We start from the raw sequence: 11,927 nt of genomic DNA on the forward strand, positions 1-11,927 counted from the left end.
TCCTATCACGGCGTTTCCATCAACAAATGGAAGAGAAATTACAGGTTTCACACCTTGCGGACCTAACCGCTTGTTTTGCTACGATGTTGGAGGTAGTACGCGCAGGCTATCCACGGAACTTTAGAACCAGCCGACACCTTCGCGGCTTTTTTTTATGAAAAAACGGTCGTGGTGAAAATTATCTGTGGTCAACGGTACTGACTGACGATAAATTAAGCGGCCATTATGTTAATTTTGATAGTAATAACGCAGAAAGATATATTTGCGTGCTGGTATTGTCTTTGTTTGTTTTTTTTTTTTGGTTTTGTTTTGTTTTTAATTTGAAATTACGGCGCGCAATGTACATCACATAAAAACCAACTGGTAAATAAATCTGCCTTGACACCGTGCGGAATTTCTTCGCTTATATAACCCTTTAACTCCCATGAGTGACCAAGACTGAATTTCTCCTTACAATATCAATACAACATCAAGCAGAAAAGTGATGAGAATAAAGTAAAATATCAATGAGGGGATTAAAGGTTGATTCAATACCAAATACTCTAGACTAACATCACAAAAACTGTATGGCAGACAGTAAGGAGAATTACCAATGAGATCTTGGGAGTTAAGTGTTAATTATCCGATGCATTTGGAAAGCGTACCACTCATTTTAAATTAGTTTTATCCATCTTCATGAAAATTATAAACAGCAACTACTGATGAGGTTTCATCATCGATAGAGTTCCAAAACTCAGTCAGGAAAAAAAAACCATGAAACAAACAAATAAAAATATTGGACTTAACCAGTATTAGTTTTGCAAACTTTATGGGCTGCATTGAAAAGCTTTGATTCATGAAATGGAACTTTGAACAGTAACGTCACAATTTTCGTTTTAAATTTCTTTCGAATTTTGAGAATGTCTTTTGATCTCCTAGTAACTTTTCACGGTAATTCTGTTGTTGTCATGTGTTGTTCTCTATTTACTCCCTGTTTCACTTAAAGTTAAAGTAACCACCTAAAATCCGTATTGTCCTCTTCAATTAAAGTGGTTTACCAAGTTCCAGGATAATTTAGTATTATCAACCGAGTTGATAACTACGGTGGCTAATTTACGTTATCAACTCGGTTGAAAATATTAAATTACCCTGTCATACTCTCCCACCGACGCAGCACCACAGTTTCTTTAAAAAGTTACCCCCTTTATTCATTTACCAAATTCCAAATCGATTTAAATTTTCAGCGACATGTAAAGAATGTGAGATAAACGAACGACAGATTATATTTCCAGAGGAGAATAAGTCCGCGATAATAATAATAATAATAATGGTAAAATTAAATAAACCAACAACGGTTGGTGACTCTCGAATAAAAAAAAAAACAGGTCTGAAAATCCAAATTTGAGTTGCCAAAACAGTGTGTGCCTTGAGGAATGCGTCGAAGATAATAATAGTAACTAGTCCACAACATTTTAGACCTTCAGATCATCTTCGTTTTTCGAGCCGAAAGAGTCTTGAAGCAGTCGCATTCACAGTTTCATTTGCAGAAGAGTCACGCTAACACTGAGGTGACTTCTATTTTAGGTATGTCAGAAAGTAGCGTCCCGGAAATCCAAGAAAAACTGGATTTGGTTGACGAGCTTTCTTCAGGTAAGGGAAAAAAACAGCAAATAAATTGCGCCTCTCAAGTTTTCAAGATTTTTAAGAAGGGAAGTGACCTGGAACAAGAAGCGTATGAAAATAAACAAACAACTGATCACTGAATATGAAGCAAAAAGAAACAATCAAACCGCAGTAAGCGAGTCGAGTTAGTATACTTTACACTCTGAACTCAGAATGAAAAAACTATTTTGCTTAGTATCCCTAGACATAGAGAAATGTCAAGTTGTATTCAAGAAGGAGTCTGATGTCGCTGGTCACAAATCAACAGGTACAAGTAGAAAGCGTGAGTTGAATGTGTATGACGCTATATCATACATAATTTTTTTCTGATAAATTTCGCGAAATTAGTGAGGGCTTCTTAACAACTGTGGAAATAATATGCATTTGAACTGGCCAAATCGTGAGACAAATGATTATACTTCAGGGCATTCACCATAATGAATGATGAATTACTTCTACCTTTTTCACGATATGAAAAAAACAATCAAACTAACTGTTCTAAAAATAGTTCAGCAAGCTTTTTTTATTAATTAAAACGAAAAATTTATAGTCTTGTCGCGCTTGGAAATTATTTTTCGCACTTTTTCAATAATAACAAGTTGTCAACTAAGCGTTCAAAGAGCAAAGTAGACTTCACTAACACTTGTGTTTTCATCTATCTATCTATCTATCTATCTATCTATTTCTTGAAAAGTATACAAGTCTAATGTTAAGAGAGCAGCAGAACTTGACACTGTCCAGTTTTGATCAGCAAAATACCTTGGACTGGTGCGTCAAAAACTTTGCGACGCAAAGAAGTCAGTAGACCGTCAGAAATGGACTGAAAGGACTAAGTTAGTTTTCTAAATTCAATATTTGTACGAAAATTCGAAGAAGAATTATTTGGTAAGCTCCAAATAGCAAAAACGAGTTAAGGAAAATTTATAAATTCTAAGTTTTTCAGTCTGTTCATTATTTCAGTATTAAAATGGAAACGTCCAGGGAAAAACCCTCAAATATCTTCAGCAAAGAAAACAAAAATTTTCCGAATTTTCATTACAAATGACTTTACATTACAACACTCTTTGTTATTTTAAGTTACCAAAGAAGCAAACGTTGAAGCAGTCGATGGAAAACAAGACCATCCTGACCAAAGTTCATCAGGTAAAGGAGAAAAAGAACAATTCGATGTCTGTTAGGTTTTTGGTTTGGATTTTTATACTATACTTCACATCAGAGGTTTGTCCTTATGATGGACAACTACTTAATTATCTTGTTAGTCCAACAATCAAGTTTTCTGTAAAAGACCACACACAATAAACTGGGGTAACACCACCCAGGACGTCCTGAGACCGATATCTTATGTCTAACAATAATAACGATAATAATTGATAATAGTTAATGATAACAGTGACGAAGATGATGATGACGATGATGACAACAGTATCGATAATGACAGTGACAATAATAACAATCATCATAATGATAATAATGACGACGACACGATGGTGATGATGATCACTAAAGCCACCTCTCTTGTTACTTTTAGACGAGGAGAAAGGTGAAGATTTATCAGCAGGAAAAGTAAAGGAGTCAGAGATTGGCACTTCAACAGGTACAGAATTGAACAATGAGCATAGTATAGAAGGATACTGTAATTATATAGATGCCGGTTTGAATAAATGCTTGTTTGAATCAGTACTGAGTCACATCTGGTTTAATGCTTTAATGCTTGAGAACTCAACAAAAGCAAAAGTAACTAAACAAAACTAAGGCCAAAATGTATATTAGACGCTGTAAGCGAGGTCGGGTGTTTCCATTTTACCAGTTCAGTATCCTTCCGCACTAACCTGATTTTGAAACATTTTCCGAATCACAACCCAAGCTAAATGATTCATTTCTGTGTATTGGACTCGTCAGGAGATAAAATTTCAGGAATCCAAGTAAAACTGGATTTTGGTGATGAGCTTTCTTCAGGTGAGAGGAACAAAGAAAAGAGAGTGGAGAGCAATAAATTAAGTCAGTGTGCATTGAGTGCAACAAACGCTATGAAACAAACATTGAAATAAACAAACAATAGATCACATTAACTACAAGTGTTCTTAGTTCAAAGGTAAATGTTTTTTCTTCATACAATTCAAGGCCAAATTGCAATGACGAGGGAATCAGATGGCAATGATAACAAATTAATAGGCATAAGACGGTAATGAGTGTAACACTCAGACAGTTTGAAAGCCTACATCTGAAGGCTTACAAACTGCATTTAACTCAACTTCGATGAGATACAACTTTTCATTATAATTTCAGGGACAGACAAAAGTGACGCTACCTCAAGTGATAACGGAGTGGATTTTAATGCTTCTTTGTCCGTAGCAGGTAAGTTGGACTGACTTGGGTTAAAATCAAACATATTCATAATAGGAATATATCTCTAATGGACTTCATGTAATCAATAGTTACATGACCCTGGTGGTCGTGGGAAAAGTAAACAGAATCCAAGATACTGAAAAACATAAATAGTAGCCATAATATGATGATGTTGATGACCGTGAAGACAGTGATGACGATCATTCAAACCCCTTTTTTTGGGGAATTTTCGACTTGAGGAAATTTTAGGTTCCATCATTTGAAAAAATAAAAGATTTAGCGATCGGCAGTTCCGCAAGTATAGAACAAAACTGTAAATAGTCTAGAAATATATTGTAATCTTAAGTCTGGTTTATTAATTAAATTTTGGTTTGAAATGAATTAATAGGCAGCCACACCTAATTCAATGATCTAATGCTTGATAACTCAGCAGCAATAAAAAGTAACAATCATGGACAAACAGGGGTGAAGAGGGTGCAATTATTATTCTTGGTCATATTTGACGTTCTGTATAAAGTAGGGAGGTTAATTTCTATAAATATATTATTCTTCATTGTTTAAATTTTAAATTTTAAATTTAAATCATTGTTTGTTTGTTCAATATGTTTGATTCTTTTCTAATTCTTAGCTACTTCGGAAGGAAAAGATTCAGCAAACCAAGAAAAGGTGGATGTGGAGGATGATTTTTTATCAGGTGAGAGAGATAAAACAGTAAATTAATTGTACAAGTTTGTGAGTGAAAAAAGACCTATGAAAATAATTGAAACACAAACAACTGAATCATAACGGCTAAATGTTTCCTTTACTTAAAATAAAACATTCTTCTTTACCATTCCAAGGTCAATTTGGATTCAAGAAGGAGTCAGATGACGATGATGGAAAATCAACAGGTACAAGTTATTAGAACAAACGCAGAGTGTGTGTTAGCTTAAGCGTCAATTAAACAGTGGGAAACACGTTGCAAAGCAAGTCAGCTTTTCAAATATTGAAGAGGAAATGATCACTTTTTGAGGGTCAATATTTAGGATAGAATAAGGAAGAAATTATTTTTTAACCTAAACCGGCACGATAACCATGGGTTTTACATTTTTCACTTTCCAATTGAAACTGATTTGGGTCTGAGATATTTTTACACTTAGGGGAAAAACCTTGCATATATTAGGAGATGGAGAAAACAAAAGTTGTAAAAAATAATGAGTATTATCACTTATAAATGTATTGGTATTTTAGTTAGTCAACAGGCCTCCTCAACAGCAGCTGTTGGAAGCCTGGACTTTGCTGATAAAGGTTTATCAGGTGAGAAAAAGAAACAAGCATCTTTAGATTTCTTTTTAAAATTAACAATAACAAGACAACTAGAACTGAAATTTTGTCAACTATTAACTGAGTTGATAGTGAATCAGAGCCATTGGCTCTGACGATGGGCTAATGCTCGAAATGTCAGCTTTAAACTCTTTACGGTTGCTAATTTACGTTATCAACTCAGTTAATGACTCTGTTATACTCTCCCAACGACGCAGCCCCACAGTTTTTTTAGAAACTTATCCCCTTTATTATTTTTTCAACTATGATGAGCAAAGTGAATATTCTTGGTATCTCGACAATCTAACAGACCAGTTATCAATCACATTATCACAAGTTTAGTCCATGAGTTGCCTCCTTGATCAGTTGATGACACAAAAACGAGTGAAAACCATTTCGTTGTAATTTCATTGACAGACGAAAGTGAAGCTACTCCTGTTGAGATAAAAGTGGATATGAAGGATGCTCCTTTAGTAAGTAAGTTTGGAAGCACAGAGAAATCAAAGTCCTTAAAAGCCTGAGTTAAATGGAATTTAATATACAAACATTATTTTCTGAAAATCACTTGCGCGCGTATTTCACCAAGTTTGTGGGGTGACTGAGCGGACTGGATTTTGACCAAGGAGTTTCTGAATATTGCGTTACCGAGAGAAATTCGAGGTTTATAAAACGACAACAAAAAGAGCTTCAAACTACACTATTACATTTTACCCCCGGGTTCGAACCATTTACTGTATTACGTTCACTTGGACGACAGAGCGAAAGACTTATGAATGACTACATCACCTACGCAAGCACTGTCAGACAAATACGACAACAGCTCTGGTTTTATATCCGCTATAAAGTTCACGGCCTTGTTCCGGTCGGGCTCAAACTTAAGTCCCCGTTGAACACACAGGAGGCCATCCAGATAGTTAAAGCCACCTGCAGACGACTGGTCAAAGCGCAGATAAATGATTGCCACAGAGGACTCAAACGCTATAGGAACAAAACAAAACAACTACATGACAAACTGAAACAACTGATATCTACTGAATTACTTGACACTGTTACACGACTATCGCCGACTAACTTCAGAGAAAAAGACGAACCGAGGAACAGACAGGGAGCAGTGTATAAGATCAATTGCCCCGACTGTCACGCCTCCTACACCGGTGAGACTGGCAGAAAACCTCACAACTAGACTGACTGAACACAGACGAGCGACGAGGAAAGGCGATGTCAACAATCACATTGCTGAACATCACTGACTTACGAACCACACTATTGACTGGGACTCTGCGCAATGCCTAAACTACGGCACCAACTACTTTCAACGACTGACCCTGGAAAGCTGGCTTACCAACTTGGAACAGACTTCCCACAACAGGTGTCAACCACAACGGGCACCATACAAACGACTCATTCACGACATTGATATTACAAACGAACCGAGCAGAACGACCCAACTTCACCAACGGATCGAGACCGACCAATCATGACTGACCTACGCCACTTGAGTCTTAGAGCCCATAACATCACGGAGAAACTGATCAATCAGTTTATACAAACCGGACTAAGAACATTCGACTGACAAAAACTATTCACTTGACTCTGATGATGACTTCCGCTCAGGTTGTCGAAACGTCAGTCACCACTACCGACAACAGTCCATCTCAGGACTACACTCACCCAGACGATCAAACTACACTATTACAGAGCTTTAATTAGCATTAACGACAAAGAAGATCCAAACAACAGACAAGGTGCAGTTTATTAGATCAAATGCGCCGATCACCAACATCAGAGACAAGGAGATAGGAAAGGGCGCTAAAAAATGACTGAAATCAAACTGCTGAAAATCAACGAATGACGAACCACACCGTTGATATGAGTCTGCGTGTTGTTTTAATATAACAGGACGAACTGTACCTCCAATAATTTTCTGACTGCATAAGAGAAGCGGGACGATCGAACTACACTATTACAAAACTATTACTGTACCTCTAACGATATTTTGATGGCATAAGAGAAGAATGATTTCCGAGACTCATAATAGCAGTTGTTACTAAAAATATTTGCTCGTGCATTTTTTTTTAGTTTCAAAATTTATTTTTGTCTTTGAAATTGAAACACAGGAGGGAAAAACTCTCAAATAGACAGGAGGATCAAGAATAATAAGAAAAAGTGCTGGATGTTGTAATTTGGATACCAGTAATACTAACTGCTGTTTGGTTTAACTGAAGAGGCGCAAGTTAAGTTAGGAGCAGGAGAAAACCATGTCTTTACAGACAAAGCATTAGCAAACAAAATACAAATGGTGAAATGTGTTTAGCGCCGATCTTTTTTACCACAACTCGCAAGAGGAGTTTCTTTTTTCTGTTAAAGGGCAAATATTTATCTATTTTGATAGTCTAACAGGAAAGTTTACAACTAGGCTATCACGAAAATTCTAATCGACCGTAAATGGTTTCCTATTGTGACATTCATTATTCTATGACTTTTATTATCCCGTCAGATTTATCAAGAACAATTCTGATAACAATAATAATAATGATAGCACAACTGATGAATAGCAACAATGATAATTGTGATGATGAGCATTTAAACAATCTGTTTTTTATACTTTTAGACCAGGAGAAAAGCCAAGTCCTATCCTCTGGAAAATCAAAGGATTTAGAGATCGGGAGTTCAACAGGTACAGGATTAAACCGTGTCTTGGTGTGCATTTATTGTTATAATGGCTGATTTATTGAGTGAGCGTTGGTTGCTCCAAATCAATAAACAGGAGCATCTATTTTAATGCTTAACAGCAATAAAAAGCAACAATAGGAAAACCTTGAGCCCAAAAAGACTACATTCACTGTTCTTGATGTATTGTATTTATAAACGTGTCTGGTGGTTGCTTTCTAAAAATTTATTATCCTTCATTCTTTCCAAACAGTTTCCAAAGCACAACCCAATATGTCTAATTATTTTCTATTTTTTTAGGTACGTCAGATGATAAAGTTAAAGCAATCCAAGAAAAACAGGATTTGGATGATAAATTTTCTTCAAGTGAGAGAAATAAAACAGAAAAGGGATAGTGGTGATTTCAGCTTGACTGAGTACAACACGCACGGTAAAATCAAACACACGAACAAACTGAAAACTGAAAGTGTTCTTTGCTCGAGTAACATTTGTGTTCTTTGTTATTTCAAGAGCATTTTACGTCCAAGAAGGAATCAGTTGATGATGGAGGCAAACCAAAAGGTACAAGAGATCAATGTAAAACTGAATGAATGTAAGCCTAAGTCCGAAATTAAATCTAGATCTAAATCTTGGTATGTATTAGAGGTTGAAAAACAAAAGTCATCACAGATCGGGAGTGTTAACTGTTAATTTGTTTTGGTATTTCAGTTGGAAAAGAGGACAACATGGCAGCTGATGAAAACCTTGCTGCTGCTGACAATAGTTCTCTAGGTGAGGAAAAGTGAGACCTTATCAGATTTTTTTTATGATTATAACAGTATGATACTACAACTCGAACCGAGACTTGTAAAGTGTAATAAGCAAACCGAATAATCTTGGTATTTCGACAGTCTGACAGCCCAGTTATCAATCGCACTATTAAAAGTTTAGAGAAAGAATTGTACCTGTGAGTGGTGGAAAGGCTTTTTATTTATCACGATATAAAAAAAAGGCCATACAAAAGACACAATACGCGACAAAACTCAAAACTGTGAAGTTTTTTTCCCTATCATTTCTTTTACAGACAAAATTAAGGCTACTAAGTCTAAAAGATGCTGCGCCGTTTTAAGTAAAATATGGGCAAATCTTTTTTCTGCAAAAGACTGGCAGGCGTTCTTAACCAAGATTTTCGGCAGCGAGACGAAGGCGAAACCCATAAAAACTCAAGAGAACATTTGATTACGAACAAAACTAACAAGGAGCAGTTTAAAAGATCGGCCGTGAGAAATGGTGATGTCAACAATCACATTTCTGAACATCGTCCACTAACTAACCACAATATTGTTTGGGACTTTACAAGATGTTTAACCTTTAGCCTGAATTAAGTTATACGACTGACTTTCGGAAGCTGAATTACCTACTTAAGGCAGTTTCTTCCCAATAGAAGAATAAAAATCAAGAGAGTGAGGGGAACACAAAAGACCATGACAGGTAACGGTTGCTCTGACGAAGGGCTAACGCTCGAAACGTCAGCTTTAACTCTTGAAACGGTCGTCAATTTACTTCATCAACTCAGCTGATGATACCAAATTACCCTGTTATACTCTCTCACCGATGCAGCACCACAGTTCTTTTGGCTACCTACCCCCTTAATTACAGGTCACAACTAATTATATTGTTATCATCATGCGTTTCATTTTAGTTATCACAGAGACACAAGAGGTCGCATTAGAAGAGTTTCTCAACAAACAGGGTAAATTATTTTATTAAACTTACTGAGACTTTCTTAATCCAATTCTAAGGGTTTTCGCTTCCAATTTTTATGGAACTTCTTTCTCTCATTCCAATCAATATCGTCACCAAATTCAGTGTTTTTAACCATTAGCATCAAATAATGGCCCAAAAACTTGACCAACTTATGGGTCCTCGCTCATCACCTGAAAGCCTCAAAACTGTCGTCACCATTCCAGAAAATCTTCCACTATCCGAGTCAGAGCTAGAAATCCGCCCTCAGTAAGAGCTTAAATTTTGTTACCATTTTTAAAACCACCGACGAATTTTTTAAAAAGAGGATGATTCTAACGTATTAGAAAAGTCCAATAAGATTAGAAAGTTTAACTGAACTCCCCTGGTGGGCCAGTCCGCATTTATTAATTTTTTTCATCAAATGATGTTTTCACTCAGTAGATAGCAATAAACGAAGTCAGTGAGCATTGAGTACAACAAACGTCATGAAACAAACATTGAAATAAAAAAAACAAAGGATCATTAAATAAAAATTTTTCTTAGTTCAAAGGGAAATGTTTTTCTTTCATAATTCAAGGCCAAATTGCATTAAAGAAGGAATCAGATGGCAATGACAACAAATTAATAGGTATAAGTAATAAGTGTAACACTCAAACAGTTTGTAAGCCTACATCTGTAGGAAGATTATCCAAAAAAACCCTGGAATCGTTTTTGTTTAAAACTGAGCAAAATAATTATATTTCAATTGTGGCATTGGTCTGCACAGTTTCCGTAATTTCAAAGCAATCTATGATTGTTTACAAGAACTTGTAACGTTAAACAAATTCATTGTTTTCCTCGCACCTTGTTACTTGATCTTAAATGTTTAAGCGGCGAAGAAGCCGTTGAGAGACAAGTGTTGTAGAAATTCACTTAAGGAAACTTTTTACCAAAAGGACAGTTGTAGTTATTTCAAATGAAACGTTTCAAGACAATTGAGCGTTTAAAGATTGAAAACTGACAGAATGAGTAATTTTCTGTGGGTTTATATTAAGACAGAAATAACCAAGAGATTCTTTTAAAGTCGTAAGCCACACAATTACGGGGAAATTTAAATGTTTCAGTTTCTAAAGCTATTTTAGTCTTTTATATTGCGATATTAAGGGAAAAACCCCAATAAAATTATCAGAGGATGGTGGAAATCAATAAATAAGCTGTTTAAGTATTTCATTTTCATGAGCATTGATATTCTTTGTTTTTTTGAGTTACCAAAGAGGCACAAGTTGAAGCAGCCGAAGGAAACCAGGACTTGCCCGGCAACAGTTCATTAGGTGACAAAAACAGTTAAATGCTTTTCAGAAATTGTTGACTTGTACAATACAATACAATATAGAACAGAGTTTACCCCGATGATAGACAGTAATTATTAAATATGTTGTTAATTAACTTATCCTTCTAAAATTTTCCCTGGTCCATTAGGTCTAAATACTCGCGGCACTCCTCACTTGGTTGTCGTTGTTATTTCCCCGCCCATAAGATATCATTTGAATAAGTGTGACAAGTTCAATGTCTTATATGTGTACTTGATCATAGGCCAGATATCATTTCATTTGATGGACGTAAATTTTTACTCAACTAAACTATTAACACTCCTTCCTTTATCTGCCCCCGCCTAAACGAAAACTTATACTTAACTAAACTGAGCTAAACTTAGATAGACAACCGACCTTTTAGGTGCACTGAACTAAGCTTAACCAAGAACGCTTTAGATGAGATACAACTTTTGGTCATAATTTCAGGGGCAACCAAAAGTGAAGCTACCTCAAGTGCTAACGGAGTGGGTTTTAAAGCTTCGTTGTCCGTAGCAGGCAAGTAGGACTGACTTGGGTTACGATCAAACATATTCATCATAGGAGAAAATCTCTAATAGACTCCATACAGTAAATTGTTACATGACCTACGTGGTCCTACCTGGGAAAAGTAAACAGAATCTAAGATAATGAAAACATAAATAGTAGCCATAATATGATGATGTTGATGACCGTGAAGACAGTGATGACGATCATTCAAACCCCTTTTTTTTTTTTTTTTTTTTAATTTTCGACTTGGAGAAATTTTAGATCGGCAGTTCCGCAAGTACAGAACAAAACTGTACATAGTATGGAAGTATATTGTAATCATAAATCTGGTTTATTAATTAAATTTTGGTTTGAAATGAATTAATAGGCAGCCACATCTAATTCAGTGATCTAATGCTTGAGAAC

The sequence above is a fragment of the Pocillopora damicornis genome, chromosome 8 (assembly GCF_964200805.1).
Source record: "Pocillopora damicornis chromosome 8, jaPocDami1.2, whole genome shotgun sequence".
NCBI classification, from domain to species: Eukaryota; Metazoa; Cnidaria; class Anthozoa; order Scleractinia; family Pocilloporidae; genus Pocillopora; species Pocillopora damicornis.